Raw genomic sequence first — 27,435 nt, forward strand, 5'->3', positions numbered from 1 at the left:
TATAAACAGTAATTCTCTTGAGAAGACTACTTATATGAATGTATAATATGACTACTGCTTTGCTAAGTTTACAGTAGACAGTGATATGTGATCAGGGAAGTATTCTGACTGAATGTTCATGAACACAAAGGAGCGAATTAAATTTTGTTTTTCAATTATATCAGCTTATATTGTGAAAATCTGAGTTACAAAGGCTTCACGTGACCTGTAGTTCATGAGTGGAATGTGTGCCATGAATGGAAATTATGTGTGTGCTTTGAGAAGAAAATAGGTACCCATTTATCCAAATATAGAGCTCTACTTTTAGGAAAAAATAGGCTTGTCTACATTTCAAATACAAGAATGCCTGTTAGGGACTGTGGCTACTACAGTTTAGCTGTTCCTTAATCTGCTTACACACATGATTGTAGTTGGTAGCTAGGGAAACTGGACTGTAGCCGTATTTGGTCACCAGGTGGAAACTGAGTGGATTATGAGAGATGGTTAAGATCAGTCTCTGTTACCAATTGGATGTCTGTAATTAATTGTAAGGGGATAACTGAGTTGCAACCAGGTTGCCTAGCTGATGTACCTGTACTGTAGACAGGGCTTTTACTATACAAGGATGAATTTTACAGTTTTATTAATAATAGGCTTAACTTCTAGCAATGTGAATGAAGTATTCAAGGAATAGTAATACTTGCATAGAATCTCCTTGTGCCATGAATTTAACTCAGGTTAACTTGCAACGGTTAAATCAATTTGAGTGTATACTGAGGAAAGTAAGCAACAGAGGGTGATGTTAAACTTACCTCTACTGAACTTTTTGCATCCTTTATTAGATATTAATATTTCTAAGAAGTAGGGTACAGTGCTTGGGTTTCTTCGGGAAGCCATTGAATATTCAACCTTCTACCTGATTTAGTGTCATTTTAATTAACGAGTGGAACAAGGATACTTTTTGCATTAACTGTTAAACTGGATTAGTGGTGATACATTTCAGATAGTTAATTTACTGATCATAATGAGACCTTCCTCTCTTTAAAAAGATATTTAGAGTCATTTTTTAATATTTCAATATATGAAGGTTATTCAGAAACATTCTTGGGTGAAACAATATAAATTTCTAATAGAATATGCTTAGAGAACTTTTTTTTAATTAAATGAGTTGAAGATCCTTACAAAAAAGTGAAGTCAAAACTTTGAGGATTGTTTTAGTTGATATTTACTATTTCTAATTGAATATGAATTGACATTTCATGCTTCTTATTAAATAGGTGCATAACAGAATAAGAAAAATCCATTGCAAGAAAATTTTTCGGTAATTTTGGAATCAAGCATGTTGTCTCTAAATATTAATTGAAGTATAGGTTCAAACTTGGTCTAGGACTATCCATAAAATAGGTATTTTCACCAATCACATAAACATATAATTAGAGGGACTCTGTGAAGAGAAAATAGTAGGTCTCCTGCTTGGAAGTTAATGCAATGACTGAATTAGAAATGGGGTATAGGCCACATCGGTTGAGATTCTGGCTCCATTGAATTCAGTGGGAGGTTTGCAATTGATTTCAATGGGACTAGGATTTCACCTACAGTTATTTCTTCTTTTGTGATGCTTGTTCTTCATCAGACCTGTGGTGGGAACGATACTGATCAACCCATTATGGTGTATGTTACCCTCTTTTGAAACAAACCTTCATTTAGTAGATACAGATGTATTCTACTTAGGTGTGTGTGCATCCAGTATACCAGAGCTGGAGAATTTTGCCTAGCAGTACCCATAGGGGCAGTACTCATGCTCTGCGGCTCTTTCCCCCGGCCACATAAGGGCAGACTCCCTTAGGTCCTTCTCACGACCTGTAGCTAGAGTCAGTGCTCCTTTTGTACAGTGACTCCCCACTTAATGTCCTCTTGCTTAACGTTGTTTCAATGTTGTCCTAGCTCCATTACAGAACTTGCTCATTTAAAGGCTGGGAGGAGGAGTGACGACACAGCGTGCAGCCTCTCCCCTCCCTCCCCAGCCTTCTGAATGCTGCAAACCAGCTGATTACCATGGGGAGGACACAGGGAAAGGATGGGGGAGGCTGCATGGCACGTCCTCGCACCTCCCCCCCAGCCTCCTGAACACTGCAAACCAGCTGACTTCAGCGGGCAGGAGGCAAAGGAGGGATGGCTGCATACCGCATCGTTGCTCCTCCCCCTACCTCCTGAATGCCGCAAATCAGCTGATTGCAGCAGGCAGGAGGCAGAGGAGGGGTGGGGGAGCTGCATGCTGTGTCCTCACTCCTCCCTTCAGCCTCCTGAACTCTGCAAACCAGCTGATTGCCACGGGTAGGAGGCTGGGGGAAGGGAGGAGGAGCAAGAACGCGGCATTCGGAATAAAGGGGAAGGTAGCTTAAGGTGGGGGCTTGGGGGAAAAGGGTGGAGGTTAAGCGAGAGGACGTTAAGTGGGGAGTTACTGTATTAAATTTTTTCTTGAAAATGGTTTAAAACTTATACCTGTATTAAATTGCTTGTTTAAAATGTATATAATACCTTTTGTCTGGCAAAAAAAAATGGCTCTGGAACCTAAACCCCCCCTCCCATTTACATTAATTCTTATGGGGAAATTGGATTCTCTTAACATCGTTTCTCTTAAAGTTGAATTTTTCAGGAACATAACTTTAAGAGAAACGATGTTAAGAGAATCCAATTTCCCCATAAGAATTAATGTAAGTAGTATCTTAGGTTAAGTTTAGTGTTTATATATTGTTAGTTAGAGCAGTTGACTGCCTTATGTGCTGCTCTCACTAGGATTCAAGCATTGTACATTGTTTGGAGGAGCCATCCCCAACAGTGATCCCCATATGAGGCGCTTGTTTTGTTTGTGAAGGACTCGTCATGCTCTATCTACATGTCAGTCACAAAGTGGATTCAGGTGGTGAGTGACTGGCAGCTGAAGCAGCACCTGCTTCAGCACTGAAGCCCTCGTCTGGTCGACAGTTACCTTTGGCTCCAGCAAGCGATGCTGCTCTGCTCTTGGGCTCTGACCTTTCCCCCCAGAGGAAGAGGGGTCATTCTCCGTCCTCTGGTACAGTGAGGGAAGAGGTCCCATAAAATGAATCAGGAACATTCCAGGTAAGGTGGCCAGATGTCCCTGTTTTGTAGGGAGAGTCCTGATATTTGGGGCTTTTTCTTCTATAGGCGCCTATTACCCGCCACGCCTGTCCCGATTTTTTACCCTTGCTGTCTGGTCACCCTAATTCCAGGTCTCTGGGAGACTCTTACTCAACTTCTAAAAGGAATGCTGGACAGCACTATACAACACATCAATCTAACTGCTCTCAAGCACCACACCAACAGCAGTGAGATTCCATACCATTGACTCCAGCCGTGGGATATCTGTTGAGTCTTATCCCGATGACATCAGTGCCAGCTGTCTCCATGACAATAGCATACCAAGTGGCATCAGACCTGCTTTGCCTCTGTTCCAGATTCTCCACTGGTTCAAGAGTTCGCTGGTGCCATGGCTTTTTCTGCCTCATTCTCAGTTGTGCCTGTGGCACCTTCTGGCTGTGTCAGAGAGCTACCAGGCTCATCAGCACCACAACTTGCACTTCCCAGACTGTGGACTTGAAATGATGGTGGCCAAGACTTGTCTTAGTCTTAGTTCCGGACATGGCTGATGCTGAAGGCCCCCTCAGCACTGGTGCATCCTTTGGCACTATTATTGTCTTGGCAGCAGAACTTCATCAAGTTCAATACTACCCACCTATCGCTCTCCTATCCTGTTTGAATCACAATAACTGATTTGCTGCCCTGGACCTTCAGGATGCTTATTTTGATGTAGAAATCCTTCTGAGCCACAAGAAGTTCCTCAGGTTTGTCATAGCTGTACAAACCATGCTGCTTTTTGGCTTCTCTTCCACGCCCGAGGTGTTTACCAGATATATGATTCTGATAACAGCATATCTCAGGAAGAGGGGAATTAATATCTTCCCATATCTGGATTATTGCTTGATAAGGAGCAGGTCCATAGAGGAAGGCCTCTGTCATGTTCACTTCACACTACACCTACTTAGGTGTCATCCTAAACAGCAGGAAGTCAACATTGGTTCCAATTTGAAGTGAGTTCAAGAGTGTTTCTGCTGACTGAGCAAATCCAGGCGATTTGCCACCTATGGAGCTGTAATCTCAAATCCAGCCCGAGTATGTCTGAGGTTGCTAGGATGCATGCACAGAAGTAGTCCATTATGCCAGGCAGCACCTACGTCCTTTTCTGATGTGGCTGAAGTCGGTCTACTGTCTGAATCACCGTCCCTTGGACAGACTGGTCTGACTTTCTCCACCAAATCTGGACTCTTTACGATGGTGGATGGTTCAAGGCAATGTGTGCCAGGGGATTTCCTTTGCTCAGTTCCCATTAACCAGGTCACCGATGCCTCCTTAATAGCTTGTGGAGCACATCTGGGGTTGCTGAAAGTTCAAGTCCTATGGCTGGAATGTCCTGGAGTATGACTGGCCCTTTGAGATCACATTAGGAACTCGATGGTGCACATCCTCACCAACAGTAGCACCACAATGTGAACAAACAGGTGAATGTTACCCATCCTGGGAACCAGCCCCAGAATAACCACAACAAAGGATGGGCTCGAGCAGCACTGAGGGTTGATTTATTGGCATCCCTTACTTGCACAATTATACTCACACACAAAACACATGCCTGCTGGCAGGCTGCAGGTGCAGATGTTGGTTACAATTTCACACGTGGCTGAGGTTGGCCAGTGACAGCTGCCCAGAGATTGGCCGGTAGGTGACAAAAGTCTCCAAAATCCCTTTGGATCCATGGGAGGCTCTACTGCTTCCAGTCCAGTCCAGTCCCGAGTTTAGCATGCTGTTACATTTCCTTCTTGGTATCCTACCTGACCACCCGTCTCAAAATTTTTACCTTCACTATGATAATACCATGGTTCCATAAAAGGTGATATTTGCTTCTTTGTTTTGCCATTGGCTGTCACTCACACTATCTCACTCATTCCTTATGTTAATTGATTACATATTCATAAGCATGAATACAATTGATTATAGAGTAATACAGTTTTAAGCAAGCAGGACTCCACTGGCCATCACATACAGCCCCCAGCTAAAACCCCTCCAACGCATCATCAAGGATCTACAACCCATCCTGGACAATGATCCCACACTTTCACAGGCCTTGGGTGGCAGGCCAATCCTTGCCCACAGACAACCTGCCAACCTGAAACATATTCTCACCAGTAACTGCACACCACACCATAATAACTCTAGCTCAGGAACCAATCCATGCAACAAACCTCGATGCCAACTCTGCCCACATATCTACACCAGCGACACCATCACAGGACCTAACCAGGTCAGCCACACCATCACTGGTTCATTCACCTGCACATCCACCAATGTAATATACGCCATCATATGCCAGCAATGCCCCTCTGCTATGTACATCGGCCAAACTGGACAGTCTCTACGGAAAAGGATAAATGGACACAATCAGACATTAGGAATGGCAATATACAAAAACCTGTAGGAGAGCACTTCAACCTCCCTGGCCACACTATAGCAGACCTTAAGGTGGCCATCCTGCAGCAAAAAAACTTCAGGACCAGACTTCAAAGAGAAACTGCTGAGCTTCAGTTCATCTGCAAATTTGACACCATCAGCTCAGGATTGAACAAAGACTGTGAATGGCTTGCCAATTACAGAACCAGTTTCTCCTCTCTTGGTTTTCACACCTCAACTGCTAGAACAGGGCCTCATCCTCCCTGATTGAACTGACCTCGTTATCTCTAGCTTGCTTGCTAGCACACATATATATACCTGCCCCTGGATATTTCCATTACATGCATCTGAGGAAGTGGGTATTCACCCACGAAAGCTCATGCTCCAAAACGTCTGTTAGTCTATAAGGTGCCACAGGATTCTTTGCTACTTTTACAGATCCAGACTAACACGGCTACCCTCTGATTCTAAATGATTGATGTTCCTATATCAATCACTTGCAGGGCTGCCTCTTGGTCCTCTGTGCATACTTTTACAAACCACTATGCTATTACTGCTGCATCCAGATCAGGTGCAAACTGTGGGAAGGGAACCCCAAATTTCTTGTTTAAATAGACTCCCAACTTCACCTCCTACAACGACTGCTAGTGAATCATCTATGCTGTGTAAAATGGTGCCCCATTCTACATCACAAGTTGCAAATTTTAAAATTTGACAGACAAAAATCAGTGGAGTGGAAGGGTTACTTGTGTGTGACTCTTTGTTTTATAGAAAATGCCTATTTACATATATATATACACACTGCCCAACCATGTTCTATAAGGTTGTAATTTTGTGTTTCTAGTCATAACACAAACCAGAAGACAAATTTCAGTGATTTGCTGTATTTTAATAGAGCAACAAGCTAAATATATACAGTAATATTCAACAATTCACTGCAATTTAGTACTACTCTTCTGTTGATACACACGAGACTAAATTTGATGTTTTTATTCTGTAGTCAACATTTTAATTTAAATTCTAGTTCTTCAGATAAAAAAGGCAAATCTGTGCCATTGAAGACTTTTAAAAAAAAATTCAGTCGCAATTGAAACTTGTGTTAAAATATCTGAACCTAAGCTTAAATTGTAAAAGTCAGAGATGGAAATATATCTATTATATAGATCATCCTGTCAATCACTCTGTCAGTGCAAAATTGTTGTCTACATTATTTTTGTATACTGTAATGACAGATATATTGTATTATTACAGGACATGACATTACACTGTTGAACAAAAGTCTGTAAGACAGTAATTTATAAAATTGTGTGAATTTCCCATAGATTATAGGCCAGATCCTTAGTTTGTGTACACCAGCATAGCTCCACTGACCTTGGTGGAGTTACACCAGTTTACCTCAGCTAGAATCTGGCCCAATATAGCTATACAGTAGTATGCAATAAGATATGTAATAATATCAGTTCTTTAAAAATAATAATAATTCAGTGAACTCTCTAGTTGTCATATGTTAGAACTGGGTGCACTAAGTGAAGGCAGGGGTTATGTCAGCAGGCACTGTGCAATCGTTTTGCACACAGAGAGACTATTTCATCTTCTGCTTGATGTGTAATACCTCTGGCATCCAAGTGACAGGTGACCAGTAAACTGAGATTGCCACTTGTAGCACGTTTTTGTGACGTAGGCAAAAAAACTCCAGTGTTTTCTGATGGTTTAAGAGAGATTCGCTCACTGCAGAAAGCTCAGACAAGCCTTGCATTCATTTCACTCCTGCCCTTAATGATGGGCTTATGTCAGGGTTAAGTGGTGCGCAGGACACAGAAATGTCATCCATTGTTGTATGTAGTACATTTACCCCACTGTGCCCAGACCACACAGGATATGAGTCTCTAACAGCTTCCAGCTATGGGAATTTTTCCTGTAGCTACAGGTATGAGACTTATGCTTTCAGCTGTGGATGTCCCAATTCAATGCCTGGTCATTATAAAAGCCCTTTGTATACATGGTGAATTTCATCCTTGGTGCCTAAAGGCTCTGTTCTGAAAATTGACATTTTATTATCCATGACATGAAGCTTACAATATTTTCATGTTTTTATAGGACTAGTGCACCCACTCCTGTAGGAGAAGCTGGGGGAACGGAAACTTTGTAAAGTTACTCTTGCATGACTTCTACCACTGTTCTCTCAGGTGGCGGGGTTTTCCTAGGCATCAAATGGGCAGTGAGTTTGACCCCCTATAAGGCCTGCAGCATCACAGCTTCACTGCCTGATATCCCACTTCTACAAGGACATTTTTGTTGCACAGCGGGCTTCTGCACAAAAACGTAGGGCCTGAAGCTGGATTATGTCTTGAACAGACTGGTTAGTGTCTGGAGAGAGGACAGTGTGCGTAACAGCTACTCTACCCAAGGATCCCTGACCTCATGGCATCTAGAAATGGAGCATGGTGCTACAGAACAGGCTGAACTTCCCCCAGTCTCCAAAGGTTGTGAGAGATCTACATGCACACAGGGTTCTTTCCATGCATAGATTCATGTGAGACAACCTAGCTTGCAGAAACTGTTCTGCAGAAGTTACCAGTTGTGTAATCCTTGTAATAATTAAAATACCTTCTCAGTGTTGTCTTCAGGATGTAAGAGGTTGTTTGTATTTGAGCAGTCATGATGTAGAACAAAATGAAGACACTCTGTTAGGAAGCAGCTGGAAAGAAAGCGTTAAGTCAATATGCTAGATATATTTTAAAATACAATCCAGAAATAATCAATACAACCTGATAGGGAATGTAGGGGAAAGCAGAACTACAGGCATAAGCCAATATAGGAAGTGGTTGATCATGAGATAGAAATATTGTTGTGGTTGTTTTTTTGGCCAGGATAACTAACAACTTTGAAGAATTGGGATTTTTTGAAGTAAGACTATTAATTATTTGTGTATATTTGAATGTCCTGGGTCTATTTTCTAGGCCTTGTTGTATGCCACCAAAGTACATCCAGCTGTTAGAAAGGCAAGGAACAGAGGGCATGGCCTTCTGAAATGGAAGATTGGTTAGGAATATTCCTTCTCTATCTGTTAAGGTTATAAATAAAAATGTCCAAATAAAATGAGAGGTGACTGGCAAAGTTCCTGTCTGTTCCACTTTCTGCAGACCTAGAATTGGACTGGTCTACACTATCGCCTAAGTCAATGTAACTTATGATGTTCAGGGGTGTGAAAAAGACCCCCCCCCCGAGCGACGCAAGTTTCATCGACTTAATTGCTGTTGACGCTGGTGCTATGTCAGCAGGAGATGCTTTCCCATAGACATAGCTTCCACCTCTTGCTCTCCTGTTGGCATTGATGCAGCTGTGCTGCTGTAGCACTGTAGTGTAGACTTACCCTTTGATTGAGGGTAGGCAAAAAATAGCATCACCTACCTACTAGTAAATATGCCCAAGAGCCTGGTCCATTAAAGCATGAATCTGCCCACTAAAGCGTGGATGTCAGAGCTGTACACACCACTTCAGGGTATCAAGGCTGGAATGAGCCAAAGCCTAGTCTCACTGAAATCAGTAGAAATTTTTCAGCTTACTTCAATGGGACCAGAATTTGGCTCTAAATTAAGAAGACCAGGATGCAAGTAGGTGCATGTAACATTATCCAGTAAAAAATGAAAGGCCCGTGTTTCAAATTGGAATGTGTATACTAAAAAAAGCAAATACAATTGAGTGTGAGAATAACCATTACATGCTTGAATTTTTTATATATATATATATATATATATATATATATATATATATATATATATATATATATATATATATATATATATATATATATACACACTTTAAAAGATACCTTACCAGGAAAAAGAGAAGTATTGATGTTTTCATTGAACATATGATGCAGAGTCCATAATAAATTGAACCTTGCTGGGACACTTCTACAGTTATTCTGTTGTGTTAGGTGATTAGGCTGACACTGTAGTATATCGGAGAAGATAAAGAAAACACACTATATGACTGAATTTTAAAGCTTTATTAATAAAATAATAAAACAATAATGGAGAGTGTTGGGAACGCTTTTATATTATTATATTACTCTATTATATTATCTATATTATTATTATATTATTTATCACACTGTTAATAAGAACATTTTCACTAGGGAAAGTTTATTGTGCACGGCTTTTTCTGCTGCAATCATCTTAGTTGTTAGTAGCTGAAATTGGAAAAATGATTTGAGCTTAATTGTTCATTTAAAACTGTCAAATTTCTTGAAAGTCTAGCAACAGTCAGGCATATCCTGGTGTGAATATCTTATGGTAGTTAATTGTGAGGGTAATGCCTTATATATAGTTCCTGATGACTACATTTTGTATTTGTTGCAATATTTCAGACTTGTCATACCTTCCATTTCTATTTTTACAGAAGCACTGGGAGCTTTGATGTAGTATTTAAAGAATATTGTACAAAACATCACCAATATGAGGTTAAATGTAGTAGTTCCAATCAATGGGAAACTTAAACCAATGTGGGTTTTGACAGAGTAAGGAGTGAAAGAACAGGCTGTTGTGAAGAGCAATCTACAATATTAGGTTTCATATGAAAAACTCAGAGAAAATGATTTTGAAGTACCTTCAAAGAATCTTCTTATTCTTGGCTATCTGAAAATTGAAATTATTTTGGTCTTATAACAAAATAGCAACTATATATTGCAAGTAACATAAACTGCTAAATTTGTAAACTCCTGCTGAAACATCATTTTATTTTTGTTTTCCATATTCCAATTGGGATAACCAAAACAACCTCAAGTCAAGACTATATTTTCATGTAATTAATTAGCCTTATAATTCTTAATATTGTTAATGTGCTACATTTAGTTTTTTAAACTCCGTTATGAAAAACCAGTTGACTTGTTTGAATTAAGTTATAATAAATATTTTACATAACTATTGTTGGCTTAGAGAGAGAATGGCTAAATTGTGAAGATTATTGGGCATAACAAAGGTTGTACAAATCATCTTTAGCATTCTGTCAAGCCTATGCATCGTGATGTAGCAATGCTTATCAAGTAGAACACTCTGAATCTTGGGGTCAATTAAAATCCACAATATTGTGTTTGCTAGTCATTTGTATATCCAATTTACTAATTAAAGAGGAATCTGGTGAATTCCCTACACGTCCTGCAGATTCCTCATTGCACAGTCCTTAGTTTATTTTCTTCTAGTTGTCATAGCAACTTACAAAACCCTCAGCCCAGCAGAAGCCATCAAAGAGTTATTTGCTAAATCACAAGAAAGGGGTGGGGGTGGGATAGTGTGGGGCTAGAGTAGAATACAAGCCTCAGGCTTATGGGGAAAATTGGACCATTTCAAATGAGGTTTAAATTACAATTACATAAATAAGGGTTGTGGTTTTTTGGTTTTTTTTGTTGTTGTGGCTATTTTTTGAAGTACATACAATGAAAAAGGAAAGATTTCATCAGTTATAAATTTGTAAATGGCATTTTTAATACATTTACATTATGAACAGAATAAATGTAAGGATTGTAAGGATTGTATAAATTGCAGATAATATCCTAATAACACAATCAATTCAGATCTTCAACAGATACAGGATTTTTTCTTTAAATCTGAGGTTACATTGTCTCTTCTGCTAACATACGTGAGGAGGGAGACCCTAATCTGGAGAGCCAGCCCCTGTCAATTAGATGTGAGAGGAGTGCTAAAACTTTTGCACCAGTCCCGCTGTCTAAGACCTTGCCAATACCTCTCTACTGCTAGTAAGTGCACTTGGAAGGGAAGAACAGGACTGAACCAAGCAGCGATGTGAAAAATCCTTAGGTCCCCTTTGTGGCTGTTACTGAGTAGTCATTTGGGGACAGACTAGTGGTGTCTGATGCCCCAAATAATTGGTGGAGCTTCATGTAGCAACCTGTCTCTCCTCCCCCCTCAACCATTCAGATGTACAACCTTCCTACACCCAAGACTGATTACTGAAAATGAAAAAGTGGCTAGCACACTGAGGTCAGAGGGAGGCACTGGGTCACAGGGAAGTGTTTTGTTGAGGAGGGGGTGGGGAACTGAAAAGAAAGAGTCTTGAAAAAAACAGGACACAACAATAAAAGGTAAAATGGAAAAAAATAGTATTTATCCTTTTTCCCCTCATTTTTCCCCAGTGTGAGCTTCCCCCTCTCCAGTCACTCTTGCCCTAGCCAGCCTGCTCCCATACACCAACACCTTTATTCATCAATTGACTCTGCTCCTCTCTGCAGTCAATTCTGCCAATGCAACCTTTCCCCTTTCCAGCTGAGAACCTCTTCAACCTCCCACCTGCTCAGATACCCTTCAAAAACGCTGCTAGGCTCCAGGCTGAGAACATTTCCCTTCCCCTATCTAACCTAAGTGCTCCTTCAGGCCCCAGACCTCATCATCTTATACTCCCAGGCTCATAATGCTTACACCCAACAGTCCCAGCTCAGAACACTTATCAGGCTCAGAATGCTTCCTCCCCTATCCCACATACCTGAAACCCACTGTCACCAGGACCAGAGGCCCCCCCCCCATTCCTTTCCACCAAAAAATCACTACATCGTTTCTGGACCTGGATAAGGATAAGCAGAGGAAGCAGGGAAGGAATGAGAGTGCAGAGAGTGCTGTCATCTGTCTCTGTGGGGCTAATGGGAAATAGCTTCACAGAAGCCTGCATTCTTTGCCCTTTGCTACCTGCAAGTGGTGTGGGACCACAACTCCCCACGTGGCAGCAAGGTGTACTGCAACCTACAGTACATCAGCCACAGTACAGGATGTCTACTGCATGAGAGGCAGCTGTGGCATTATTAACCTGGAAGCATGGCTCCTGCTGGAGCTACACTGCCTGGAAGCATGGAAACCCCAAAGAGAGCTATAGAGAGGGATAGATGTCCTTTCTTTAAGCATTGCTTTCTGCCACTGTGGACCCCTAACAGTTCTGCACAGTGCATTGTGAGAAGTAACCCCTGCAAGCACAAATTATCCCATTTACTCTACTATGGCTCTGCATGGGTGCCAGGGTCCATTTGCCCAGTGCACCTTGCAGTATCAGGATCTAAAACACCAGTCTTGCAGGCCTTACTTTGGGGAAATACAATAAGGAAAGCGACAAAAATTGCTGCAACCAGTAAGTGTAGACGTAGATTGACTAAAAGAAATAAATACTTTAGTTATCCATAGGCTTTAAAATCATCTCAGCACTGCAAACGTTTTGCCCCAACTTATTTATTGCCTCTTCAGTAAATGCTAATAAAATAATTCCTTTATTTCGTTTCCATTATACATATAAAGATTAGTATGTGATTATGAATTTCTTTGTGCTGAATATCAAACCAGCCTCATTGTAAGCAATTAAACACATCATTAAAGAATGTGTGCAAGATAAAAGCGCTAATTTACTTGACTGGATGAATCTGAAACTGTCATTAATGTCTGCTCGTTTTACTATATTAGACACTAGTCCTTTTTTCCTCCTGATAAAAGTCTAGTTGGTCAAATCACATTGAAAGTGCTTTTGTAATATTGTAATAGAAAATAGTATGGAATAAAATTTCATTTAAAAACAAACAGATTTAGTTTCAGCTCCTGAGCTGCTGTAAACTAACCCCAGATTCAGTATTTTAAAAAAGATTGAGACATTTGCTTGGCTGGTGTGAAGCAACTTCATGGAATGTGGTTGATTTACACCAGTTCAATACCTGGCTTTGGAACTCTCATAAACATACTTTTTTTGTGGCACTGGAAAGTTTTAGGATGTGATTTTGATTGTTAACCACCTCATTAAACTTCATGGGCTTAATCCTGTTGTTTTGATTGGTTCTGGACATAAACTCCCCATTCAGTTTTAATGGGCATTGTGTCCAGGTCAGGGTTGCAGAATTGGGCCCAACACATGGACTTGCAAATTTTCAATAGTTGAAATTAGGTTTCTTTCTACATTAACTCTTAAAATGGGTAGACCACTCGTATCCATACCAGTACTGGTTCTTATGAACATCATGACTGGTGAACTGTGTTCATTTCTTTAATGATGAACTGTGTTCAGCCATTCCCCCAGTTTCACCATTGCTAATGTCCTCCCAATCAGATATGCTCATTCTCTTCTGTAATTAAGGGTGGGCTGGAAGGAGCCCCATTTGAGAGACTGCTAAAATTGTAGACATTTCTAAATATGTACATCTTAATAAGGTGATGAGCACTGGCTGGCACAACAGAGATCTTAGTTTGGTAACTAGAATTCTGAGATTCTGGTGGTAATATGGACCACATTGTGAAGCTCTTACACTTATAGGTGAATAGTTACTCACAGGAGTTGTTCCATTGACTCTAATGAAACTATTTCTACAACGAAATGCTTGTCCATATGGGACCCCAAAATTGGCCTGATGAAGTTAGAACTTACATCTAGGGTATGGTTCCCTGTTTATTGTGCCTGAATATTTTTTTGCAGATGAAAATGTATAGATGCAGCAGTTAAGCAGCTAGTGCCCAGATCTCATGTCAGGGTAGATTTTATTAGTTTCTAGTGTATAATAAATCCATTGGCTTCATGGCTTGAATTTACATAATAATGAAAGTTTCAACATATTGTTATAGGTCAACTAAAGAAAACATTTAATCTTCCTGCATTCATCTCTGCACTTTCAAAGCATGTGATGGTCTGCAGAGATCGAAGAATATTTAATGCTATCAAAAATGAGCAAAGTATTTTAAGAGAGATTTTAATTCTACAAGTGGTTGCTAATAATTTTTGTTCCTTCTGTAAAGGTTAAAGCAGAATTGGGTCACTACATAACACAGTTTAGCTAAAGAAGAGAAGTGTACATGGGATCCAAAACATAGGCTTACCCCATATGTGACAACTATGTTATATTTTGAAACTTACTCTGAGGTATTGGATGCTGGCCATGTGAGAGCATCATCCTGGATTAGGAGGCCCATGGGTCTAATTCAATATGACAGTTCCTATGCTCCCAACAGTTGCATGAAAACGGATAGACCTACAAGATTATTATATATCTCCTTTAAATATAGAAGTGCGGAGCTGCACAGCATGTGACATACTACTACAGTGCAATGAAGTTACTAGGAATCTTTCCATTTACCTTCTGTGGGCTTTGGATGTCACTGTGGAAACCAGGAGTACGTTTCTTAACTGTAGTAGGGTCTATATCAGAACTGAAATCAAAGCAGCCCCATAGCATCAAAAACAATCCCCATTCAGGTCCTCTTGGAATAAAAAACAGTGGTTATCAGGGAGGGTAGTTTGTATTATAGCAACTCCCTGTTATTTATATTACAGTAGTATCTGAGCACAAGCTGCACCAACACATAATCCCACAGAGTTCACAATACAAATATACAAGACAGAGAAAGAGGGAAAGATAAGAAAACAGTGAAGTGACTTGGTCAGGGTGTCACAAATTAGTGGCACAGCTGAGAACCGAACCCCCTAGTCTAGCATGTTGCTGCCTGTAGGGCAGCCTGCAAAAGTTGCTAAATAACTATTATTTGGAGACACTAAAGCACAGACAAATTAAGTGATCTTCTCTTGGTCTTGCACCAAGCTGGTAACTGGAATTCCGTAGACCATAGAAAATTTTTTCCCTTGGTGAATGTTGTCTTCGCCCACCTCTGAAGTTGAAATAGTGTTCCAAACCTTCATTCCATAGCCATATTTAAAAAAACAAAAAAAACAAAGCAAAAAAATCCCACAACAACTAAGAAAAGAAAATCAAGATTGTTTGATTTGAAACAGACTTACACACAAAGAGATAGGTATGTGGTGCATTTTTTACTTCTGTTGAAATTTAGTTTAATTTGTAACAAGTAGGAGAAAGAGAAACTATATAATGGTGTGGTACTAATACACAAATGGATAGATAAGAAAGCCACTTTAGGCAGCTTGATTGGTCAGAAATATTAACTAAAAGATTCTGCTATTAAAATTCTATTTATATAATAGTAGAATTGAAATTCTGTTTTAATTTGAACATTAGTACCAAAACTGAATACGAGGATTGCAATCAAAACTCCGTTACAGAATCTGTAGGGAGTTGGAGCCTTGAGGTACAAGACAGATAACAATTAGAGGAAGCCTCCTTGATTGACAGCCACAATAATTTCTTGTTTCTCTGGAAGTTGAAAAAGGTTTAAATAACTTTATGAATTTAATAACTGGCCTAACGTTTCAATAATGACTGCTAGTATTTTGTGTGAAGAACACTTCAATTTAATTAATATTAAGGTTTCCAGAGTAGTCATCAAATGGATTTAATAAGTCTAATGGAGAATGCTCAATAAAATCAAATAGTGTGTACTGTACATAAATGGCTTTTACACATTTTCTTATGGTGTTATAAAATGGTAAGAGCTTTTAAGAAAGTAAAAATATTACAGCAAGCCAAATAAAACACCAGCTTGTAGAACGATATTGAATTACAAACTTATACCTTTTCAAAATACCAACATTTTGTGAATACACACTGGTTCTGTCACTCTGGTTATTGCACCATAGAATTTTCTTAATGTAGCAAGTCTAAGACCAATCTGGCCTCTGGGGCTATGTGTCTAAACAGCTGATGAGTAATTACTGGGAACCTTTGAGGCATAGGCAAAGAAGGAAATAGACTATTAGGAGCACTTGTATTTGAGTTATGAGGTGAAGAAGATTGTTAGTTATTTTTGCTGTAGGGAAGAACTAAAGTACATCTTATTTCATTTAAAGGATAAAAGAAAATGAAGCTCTTGTACTTTCAGTTTTCTTTGCATTTTTGCCACATCTATAGCATTTTCAAGTTCTTATGCCTCAAAGAGCTAACACTGTTTTACACAAAACCATAACCCTTGTGCCGAACTCCCATTTGTACCCACAGCCATGTTTAAGGCACCAGGAGTGGCATACAAGACAGTAGTGGACAGTTAATGGGGTTGTCCCATCTGGGGTTCTGTCTGCTATTGGCGCTCTCCCCTCACTTGTGTCAGCCTAGCATCTTTTAGACCACCACTACCATTGGCTACATTGAATGTAGAGGTAGTTTCTCAATTCCACAGCAGCTGGAAGATGGGGGTCATATCTATCCTGGAGAATGGACAACAACCTAAATATCAGCTGCTACTAAAGGGAGTTGGTCTGCAGCGGCAACCCCATATTTTCAAACAAGAATGAATAATTGCATGGTGCTTTAGCCAGCAACTGTATTTGAGGCCCTGGCTAAGACTTTGGACCATGCATGGAAACCAGATGTAGCAGTATCTGAAAATGAAAACTGATCATTTGTTTTTAGACTTCCTCCCCCAGGGGCTACATAATCTCTGTTGTAAAGTTATGGCCTTGCCAGCCACTTTAAATGGATGTATTTTCTTTGTTTATGTGCTTTATATTAATGTTCTTGTTGCAGTTACTTTATTCCTATTTTTCTCTATTTTTAGAGAGTACAAAGCTATGACTCAATTTTATTCAGAAAGATGTTAAGAAAAAGCTTCAAAAGGTTGTATTGGCATTGTTATTTAGGTAATTGAAGGTTCTATCTAAAAAAATGAAATAAATTAATCAATCCTCCAAATGCATCTTCAGGGCCTTCTGACATATTAAAATATTTTCTTGAACAAATGAGAGAGATATAAGTAGATATGATTTAAATATGACTGAGAGGCATTGTAGAGAAATGAACTGATTCACAACACTCATTTTTAAAAAATCTCTAAAAAATGTCATGTGCTTTTTTATCCAACACTGTCCATCCCTATCCCATGCCCTCTTCTTTACCCTCATTTGTCATGTCATGCCTAAAGTCTATATTGTAAACTCCTAAGGACAGGAGCCTGTCAAATTATCTATCACATAAAATACTGAAGGCCTTTTTAGGTGCAGCACAAATAATGGTACAAATTCTCTACCACTGTAAAGCTATTGGCTTCAGTTGAATTACATCATCAGAGGATTTGGTCCTAGAATGGATTGGCTCTGAAATGTCAATGCTGCACCACAACTCAATTATTTTACACATTATTAATCCTCTTGCATTTTAACAGAATAACTACAGGCTTCTATAAAAGGGCTATTGGTGACATCTCAGTATGGAAATGTCCTTATTAAGCTTTCTTAAAGATTTATTGACTTCTGAGGAAACAGGTCAGTAGGTAATACTGAATTTTTGAAAAACAGCTAAGTTAGTCTTCAAAAAAGCCCTAAGTGCAGAACGTATCTAATCCTGATTACTTTGCCATGTTGCAGAGGTTTTCTTAGGTTTTCTTGGATTTGATGATGACATCTTTGATTGGAAAAGCTATTTACAATTCATGTATTAAGATATATTTTAATATTCTAGATATTGCCTTGCTTTTCATATCCATTGCCTGAAAGTCTGTCAGTGAAAGAAGAAATGTTCTCCTGCTTCAGGATGCAAACCCAGTACAAATACATGTTAATATAAATATCTGGTATTTTCTCATAGTGAATTATCAGTTTGATTCTTCTTAAATATGTATGACTGTGACCATTGATCCATTAGCTTTCTCTAAGTTTTTTCACCTTTGTTACTCTAGTAATGGTACAGTTCTAGGGCCAAGAGTATCACAAATGGATGTTTAAAACTAGGCACCGATCCTGCAATGAGTTCACTCCTGGTGGATCCGTGCATCCATGTGGAGCCCTACTTGCATTGTGGAATCAAGACCTAAGCAAGTGGCTTGACTTTTCCAAAGTGCTGAGCCACCCAAAAGGGAGTTGCTGGGTATTGCACACTTTTGAAACACTTATTTATGTAACTAAATATGAATTTTGAAGCATATATTTAGACATGTTTATTTTTAATCTTGGCCTAAATCTCATTGATAGCCTCCTGAAATAATTCCTGCAGAATTTGGAAATTATTAAAAGCACAATATTTTTATGTTCAAAATACAGGTAAACCTGGACTTTCAAAGCCCCAAATCTGAAATTCCTATCCAAATTCACATTTTGCCTAAGACCCAATTTCACAATGTTACATATGTCACTAAAACCTTCATAAAATCAGGCTTTACTTGTATACATTATGGGACCAACTATCAGATGTGAACATTTGTAAATATTGATGTTAACGATACTGAAGTACAATAACACAATTAGAATGTATTTCTCAACTTATTATATACATACATTCATTATCATGGCCTTTTTGTGGTTAAGTATCACATTTGTTATTTCTGTCCTAAATGATTATTTCCGTTCTTTCTGAGTTCCAAGTAGCAAGTTTAAAAGGTATGAACTTAGGAGAGCCCCTATACCAACCAGCTTTAAAGCATCCTCTGTGTTAAAGGTCACAGCCATTTATGAATCTTATGCTTTAGCTCATCACCATCTATCTAGGTGAAAAGTCCCAAACATATGTATGCTAACCTTGCCTAAGCTCAACATAGAGGATGTGGCCTGCAGGTCCCTTGTGTTACAGCCAAAATATACTGTAATATAAACCCATTATAATAAAACAAATAATCAACCCATAAGAAAATAAGAAACTTATAAGAAAAGATATAGCAAGCAAGCAGGCTATCCTTAGATGTATCTCATGTACCTGTTATGGAGATCAGTTCATTGCCAGGACACTTCTTTGATTAACTAATGTACCTCTTGTCAGAACTTCCCCTTAAACTCTCTTTTCAGCTCCACAAATACTTGGGGTTTTCTGTTGGCCATTTATCTGTGCAAAGTTTATCTGTTCAATGTTCATAGGCCTCAAGCCATATGCTAACTTGCTGAAGCTAATGTCTTACAGGATACAGGCCTTTAGGTTTCTTGCATTACTACTGATATAATGCCAAGAAGTAAATATAATAAAAGCAAAGCAGCCACTGGGCTACAGGCCTCTAGCCACTACCCTCATAAAAATAATTCATAATAATACTATAGTTACCTTCCATATCAAATATACACTTTCTGCAACCTCATGATAATGTTTATTTGTGGTATATTCCATTTTTAACCTAGGAAAGCAGTAGATAATTCTGTTTTTCCTGGAGAAAGATGGAAAAACCGCATTTTTTTCGAGGGTGAAAAAATGAACAGCCCACTCCCAAACATTCAGAAACCATATCTTGTTATGCATAAGAATACTCTTTATTTTCTGTTATCCTGTTAAATACAGTACACTTAAAATTTCTTATTTTCACTGTGTAAATCGTGGCAATTACACGTACAATATGTGTACAAAGGTAACATAAATAATTTTACAGGTTGATTCAGTGCCAGTAAAAGACTCCCAGTATTGCTTCTCCTTAAAAGACAGCAAACTGAGTTCTCCCCATCACCATTTCCCTACAGGCGAAAGTTTGTGTAGTGTAATATTTCCAAAAATCCGATCAATGAATCATGCCTTTTACCTTTGCCACACTGACTTCAATTAGATCACAAGAAAATAAAAGTACAAAATTATTACATTAGTGCTGTGAAATGTCCTTGTAGACAAGCTATAACTTCACTCTTTAAGTTCAGTTTCTGTTCCAACTCCAGATGCAGTTGCTTCTAACTGATAAGCCTTTTGAATTGTGCTGTACAATTTCCAGATTTGAAAAGTACAGTGTATTGCCTACAGTTATTAAAGTTCCATACACCATTCTGTAAATATAAAACTTGTTCTTGTTGCCTGGGCTGAAAATCTAAGAAGAATAGATTGCTACTCAGGGGTATTTTCAGGGTCCATTTTTGGGTGGTTGGTTGGGTACACAAAAATGTCATCTGGAATTTACATATGATTGTCACCAGTACAATAGTGTAGCTAATGAAGTCTGTGCAAGTGTCAAGGCAGATAAAGCACTTTCTGAGTCTGCAGCTCATTGGAAATACTTTATCATATAACTCTCTCTACCTGTGACAAATGACGTCAAATCCCAGACTGAATTTCTGCCTTCCAGAAAATAGACAGTTACTGCTGCCTATTGTGCTAGGCTCTACTCAAAGGTGCATGTCATATCATTTGAACTGTTAGCTACATGAGACTAAGCCAATACCACAATATGTATTTCATATAATGTCACAGGTTAATGCCTTTTCTACTTTGAGAAGCCTGGGGACTCTATAAAGGCCCTTTCCGATTTATTTTCCAAAAAAAAGTTCCTTTAATATTTTATTCTACAAAATGATTTACAAAGAGAAGACAGTATTGCAATGGAAAACGTCAGGAGTTGGTGGTTTTGTTTTCACAAAGTCCTTTGTTTTAGCTATTCTCCTTATTTATCTCCATAAAAGCTAGTAATGGGAAAGACCTGTTAGGTCATTCTGCCTAGCACTGAACACCTCCAGCAAAGTCCTTGAATACTTTCAATTTCCATTGAAATTTGTGCTTTCTGGAGCTGCTCAGCACCTGGCATATTGAGGCCTTTAGTCCATCCGCATGAAGGTATGGGATTCTCTCCTGCAGTATATTCCTGTAGTACTTCAATATTGTTAAAGCATCTCTGTGGATTTTCCAGTGGCATGTTGCAGTGTTGAGAGCATGTTTGTAACTCATGTTTGAAGCCCAGCACAGATAGGGTCTTGAGTCTTCCCTGTTTCATATGATCAAATCCACAGTGTGAATTCACATGTAGGCATTAATTTCAAGGCCATATAACAAACTTTAACTTCTCTTTGAAAGAGAGGCATTTGTGGAAGGTACAAAATGAAAGCCTTTCAGATGGTGTCTGTTTACTCACACAAGCCGCTCCATCCTGGTGGGTCTGATTACAGAGAAAGATGCTGCCTCTTCTGTACTGTCTCACCTTCTAAAATCAACTTATTATGCACAAAACCGTATTGTATGGGCGATTGTTGGAAGATTTATTGTTATGCAGTGCTTATTTGAACAGTAGTTAACTAGGATCAGAAAATTGCTTGTTTTTTATTATTGCATCCAAACCCTGGGATATGTTTTACTAATTCCATACTAATGTAAAGTGTAGAGAGAGAGAGAGATTCAATTATGATATATCAGGAACTTAAGCTTTTACTGTTGGAAATAATGTTCTTTATTAGATAAATGAACTATTTAACTATATTTTTTCCTATCAACTAATATAATACATTAGTTTTTAACTATAGTCATATCCCTTTGTTCTCTCAATTACATCTGTGTGCTAATAATAGCATGTGACTCAAGAAGCAGTTTGAAATAACTTTTAAGCTTCCCTGAAGATTTATGTTCTACCTTTTTCCCCAATGCTAAAATGAGGAAGGGATTAAGTTTGAAAACAGTGTTCTAATTTAGAAAATAATAAAATTCAGATTTTATTTCAAACACTCTGGGATCTGTGTAAAATAAAGCATGGGGGAAGTTTTTGGATTGTTTGGTTATTTTGTATCAGGAATAACTTTGCTTACATGGAGTATCATGTGTAGTGTGATTGAGGTCCATGGGGACTATCTTTGGAATGAGGGTATTCGTAAATATGAGTAAAGGTATCCAATCACACCCTTAACTTGGGTTTAATTATGACTTTGCCAAAAGCCCTGAGCCAGGAACCCCACGTTGTTGCTCTGTCCCTGGAACATACCAGGAAGCACCACATACGATGGAACATGATTTGGTCCAAAACTTGTGTTAGTCAGACACTTGTCATATAAATTACAGAAGGAACAAGGAAACACCCTTAGTTTTATTTAATAGCACCTGGAAAAGTGACTATAACCTTGGAATTGTACATACTCAAATAGGCAGGAAAGCAGAGTGTTCATTTTCTTGAAGCAGTGCTTTGAATTATGGAAAACTATTGTGTTTCTTGGGGGGACAATTAATACCAGTAGTTTGTTAACTCTTTGTTTGCCTGGCATTTGCAGAAGGGTACATGGATTCTGTGTGCAGCTTTCCAGTTATAAAAGAATCTCGAAGGACCATGTCAGGCTCATTTTGTACCTGAACCTGAGCTTCTGGGGTTTCACCTGCTCCAGTGCCCACTGAAGCCAACGGTGGCCTTAGATTGGGCCTTTGGTAAAGTGTATTGCTCCTTAGTTGACCAAACTGCTATAGAATCATAGAATCATAGAATATTAGGGTTGGAAGAGACCTCAGTATGTCATCTAGTCGAATCCCCTGCTCAAAGCAGGACCAACACCAATTAAATTATCCCAGCCAAGGCTTTGTCAAACTGGGCCTTAAAAACCTATAAGGATGGAGATTCAACCACCTCTCTAGGTAACCCATTCCAGTGTTTCACCACCTTCTTAGTGAAATAGTGTTTCGTAATATCCAATCTAGACCTCTCTCACTGCAACTTGAGACCACTGCTTTTTGTTTCGTCATCTGCCACCACTGAGAACAGCCCAGCTCCATCGTCTTTGGAATTCCCTTTCAGGTAACTGAAGGCTGCTATCAAATCCCCCCTCTTCTCATCTTCAGACTAAATAATCCCAGTTCTCTCAGCTTCTCTTTGTAAGTCATATGCCCCAGACCCCTGATCATTTTTGTTGCCCTCCGCTGGATTCTCTCCAATTTCTTCACATCCCGTCTATAGTGGGGGGACCAAAACTGGATGCAGTTCTCCAGGTGTGGCCTCACCAGTGCTGGATAGAAGGGAATAATCACTTCCCTCGATCTGCTGGCAATGCTCTTACTAATACAGCCCAATATACTGTTGGCCTTCTTGGCAATGAGGGCACACTGCTGACTCATATTCAGCTTCTCATCCACTGTAATCCCCAGGTCCTTTTCTACAGAACTGCTGCTTAGCGGTCCCCAGCCTGTAGCAGTGCATGGGATTCTTCCTTCCTAAGTGCAGGACTCTGCACTTGTCCTTCTTGAGCCTCGTCAGATTTCTTTTCGCCCAATCCTCCAATTTGTCTAGGTCACTCTGGACCCTGTCCTAGCATATCTACCTCTCCCCGCAGCTTAGTGTCATCTGCAAATGTGCTGAGGGTGCAATTAATCCTAGCATCCAGATCATTAATAAAGATATTGAACAAAACTGGCCCCAGGACTGACCCCTGTGGCTCTCCACTTGATACTGGATGCCAACTAGACATTGAACCATTGATCACTACCCGTTGAGCAGGGCTGGCATTAGGCCAATTCAACCAATTCCCTTGAATCGGGCCCTGCCCCTAAGAGGGCCACGCGCCCAAGCCCCAGTACGGCGTACCGGCAAGAGCCACTGCACTGTACTGAGGTGGCCTGGCTTCTCCAGGGGACAATTTAAAGGGCCTGGGGCTCCCAGCAGGGTCTGAAGCCCCAGGCCCTTTAAATTGCCACCAGAGCCCCACTGCAGGAGTCCTGGGATAGGGCTGTGGGGCTCTAGGGGCTACTTAAAAAGTCCAGGACTCCTGTTGCTTCTACCACCCTTGCTCTTTAAATAGCCGCTGGAGCCCTGCCGCTTCCCCAGGGCTCGCGCAGCTATTTAAAGGGCCGGGGTGGTAGAAGCAGGGGAGCCCCGGGTCCTTTAAATAGCCCCCAGAGCCCTGGGGTAGTGGGGGGGGGCTCCAGCTGCCTCTGATGCCCTGGTCCTTTAAATAGCTGCTGGAACCCCGCCACTTCCCCAGGGCTCCCGCGGCTATTTACAGGGCTGGGATAGTGGAAGCAGGGGAGCCCCGGACCCTTTAAATAGCCCCCGAGCCCTGGGCTGCTGCTGCTACCCTGGTGGAGGAGGGGGAGCTCACTGTACAGGGTGTGCTGTACTCCCTGTACCCGCACCCCCTACCTGCAGCCAGCCCCTGCTGTACCCCCTGCCCGAAGCCAGCCCCTGACGCACCCCCTGCCCTGCCCGCACCAGCCCCGCATCCCCTGCCCTGTCTCCAGCCAACCGCTGCCACATCCCCCTGCCTAAAGCCAGCCAGTCCCGCACTCCTCGGTCTCCAGCCCTGCCAACTCCTGCCGCACCCCCTGCGGCCCTGCCTGAAGCCAGCCAGCCAGCCCACCCCACACACTCCTGTCTCCAACCAGCCCCGCACCCCTTGCCCTGCTTGAAGCCAGATCGTACCTTCAGTCCGCCCCTGCCCTGCCTCCAGCCAGACCCATGTCCACTGGTACCCTGCAGTTCTCAGTAACCCTGCACACCTACTTCAATGAAGGGGGCAGAGAGCATTTGGAACCCACACATATGCACACCCTAGGGTGACCAGATAGCAAGTGTGAAAAATCGGGACTGGGGGAGGGGGGGGTAATAGAATCCTATATAAGAAAAAGACCCAAAAATCCGGACTGTCTCTATAGAATCGGGACATCTGGTCACCCTAGCACATACCCAGGGAGTGGCGGGGACCCACACATGTGAAACAGAGCTAATTTCTAGTTCAGGCCCATCTTTTTAAAAAAGAACTTTAGGTAGTGTTAACATACATCTGTATTTTCCCGGACATGTCAGGCTTTTTGGTTCTTACATTGCCATCCAGGAGGAATTTTTAAAATTTAAAATAAAGACATGATAACCCTATTGGTACAAAAAAGACATACTGTGGCACATCCCTTAAATCAGAACTTTTTATAGGCAACTTGTTACTAAGAAATTAAAAGCATATATATATATATATATATAGTCATCCCTGCTGGGGTCCCACCGAAAATGTTCGAATTGGGCCCCACACTTCCTAAGGCCAGCCCTGCCGTTGAGCCCAACAATCTAGCCAGCTTTCTATCCACCTTATAGTCCATTCATCCAATCCATACTTTTTTAACTTGCTGGCAAGAATACTTTGGGAGACCGTATCAAAAACTTTGCTAAAGTCAAGATATATCACATCCACCGCATTCCCCATATCCACAGAGCCAGTTATCTCATCATAGAAAGCAATCAGGTTGGTCAGGCATGACTTGCCCTTGGTGAATCCATGTTGACTGTTCCTGATCAACTTCCTGTCCTCTAAGTGCTTCAAAATTGATTCCTTGAGAACCTGTTCCATGATTTTGCTAGGGACTGAAGTGAGACTGGTCTGTAGTTCCCTGGATTCTTTCTTCCCTTTTTAAAATGCGGGCACTATATTTGCCTTTTTCCAATCATCCGGGACCTCCCCCACTCGCCACGAATTTTCAAAGCTATTGGCCAATGGCTCTGCAATCACATCAGCAAACTCCCTCAGCACCCTTGGATGCATTAGATCTGGAGCCATGGTCTTGTGCATGTCCAGCTTTTCTAAATAGTCCTTAACCTGTTCTTTCACCACTATCTACGAAGTGCTATGCTTGTTTTAAAGCATATGGCTAAAATCCTTACTTGAGTTTTGAGGAGCATCTAATGCAAATCAAACAAATTGCTTGATAAATACGTACAGATATGTTTGTATGTTTTGTGTTTGAAATTATTTTCTTGGCTTAAAAAGAAAAACCTTTAAAATGATGAGTTGAACTTTCCTGTCATACTATCTGAAGTAATTATATGAAGGATATTATCATTATAAAGTGAACTGCTCATGTAAGACTTTCCAATTTTCTAGTTAATGACACATAGCTATCCATAGACAAAAGTCTATGTACTGCATTTTGTTTATAGAACACTCACTAATAATTAATGCAAATAATAATAATAATCAAAGCAGAAGTGTCCACATAAGCACCAATGTACTTTACCCTTTTGCCTCAATTATAAGTATATAACTGTTTTTCACAGTATATTCTGTAAAAGCAGCAAAGAATCCTGTGGCACCTTATAGACTAACAGACGTTTAGGAGCATGAGCTTTCGTGGGTGAATACCCACTTCCTCAGATGCATGTAATGGAAATATCCAGGGGCAGGTATATATATGTGTGCTAGCAAGCAAGCTAGAGATAATGAGGTCAGTTCAATCAGGGAGGATGAGGCCCTGTTCTAGCAGTTGAGGTGTGAAAACCAAGAGAGGAGAAACTGGTTCTGTAATTGGCAAGCCATTCACAGTCTTTGTTCAATCCTGAGCTGATGGTGTCAAATTTGCAGATGAACTGAAGCCAAAGAGAAACTGCTGAAACTGCTGAGCTTCAGTTCATCTGCAAATTTGACACCATCAGCTCAGGATTGAACAAAGACTGTGAATGGCTTGCCAATTACAGAACCAGTTTCTCCTCTCTTGGTTTTCACACCTCAACTGCTAGAACAGGGCCTCATCCTCCCTGATTGAACTGACCTCGTTATCTCTAGCTTGCTTGCTAGCACACATATATATACCTGCCCCTGGATATTTCCATTACATGCATCTGAGGAAGTGGGTATTCACCCACGAAAGCTCATGCTCCTAAACGTCTGTTAGTCTATAAGGTGCCACAGGATTCTTTGCTGCTTTTACAGATCCAGACTAACACGGCTACCCTCTGATACTTGACATAAAGTATATTCTGAGGCTTGTCCTATTTCAGAAAATAACCCAATCTGTAATTAAATAATGGGGGGTGAAAATCAATGAAGTAATTACATAATAAAAACAATGTTATAAATGGCTTAAAACTGCTTTTCTAGAGTAATAGAATTCTTTGTCACTGAGCTGGTGCTTTCTTTTAAGTTAATATGTAGTAAAAATACAACTATCATTTTATTTCTTTGAAGTTGTCCCCCCGAGCCTCCTGCTTGCTTTGGGGGGAGGGGAGGGCGAAGAGGGGGGCTAATGTCAGGGTGTTCCCCCCTGCTCCTGAACCCCACTTACCCCATCTCCATAGAGAGAGGGGGGACATGGCAGGGCTCAGGACAGAGGGAGCAAAATATACAAAAAATATAGTCTTTTGTCTGGTGAAAAAAAATTCCCTGGAACCTAACCCCAATCCCCTATTTACATTAATTCTTATGGGGAAATTGGATTCGCTTAACATCATTTTGCTTAAAGTTACATTTTTCAGGAACATAACTACAACATTAAGCAAGGAGTTACTGTATTCATAAATCAGTTGTTACAGCCTCTAAACTTGAGAATTTTAAAGCACCCTGAAAACTCTCTAGTACTTATTCAGCAAAAAACAACAAAGTGGGAACTTGCATGACTCTAAAGACTGAGCAGATTCATTTACTTAGTACATTTTAATGCTC

At 40.3% G+C, this 27,435-nt stretch overlaps 1 protein-coding gene across 1 annotated transcript in view; it reads left to right on the forward strand.

Annotated features, from left to right (window-relative positions):
- The window catches only part of NRXN1 (neurexin 1), a 1,285,455-nt gene that overhangs the window by 418,429 nt on the left and 839,591 nt on the right, over window positions 1-27,435 (forward strand).

Source organism: Gopherus evgoodei, chromosome 3 (genome assembly GCF_007399415.2).
Source record: "Gopherus evgoodei ecotype Sinaloan lineage chromosome 3, rGopEvg1_v1.p, whole genome shotgun sequence".
Taxonomy (NCBI): Eukaryota; Metazoa; Chordata; order Testudines; family Testudinidae; genus Gopherus; species Gopherus evgoodei.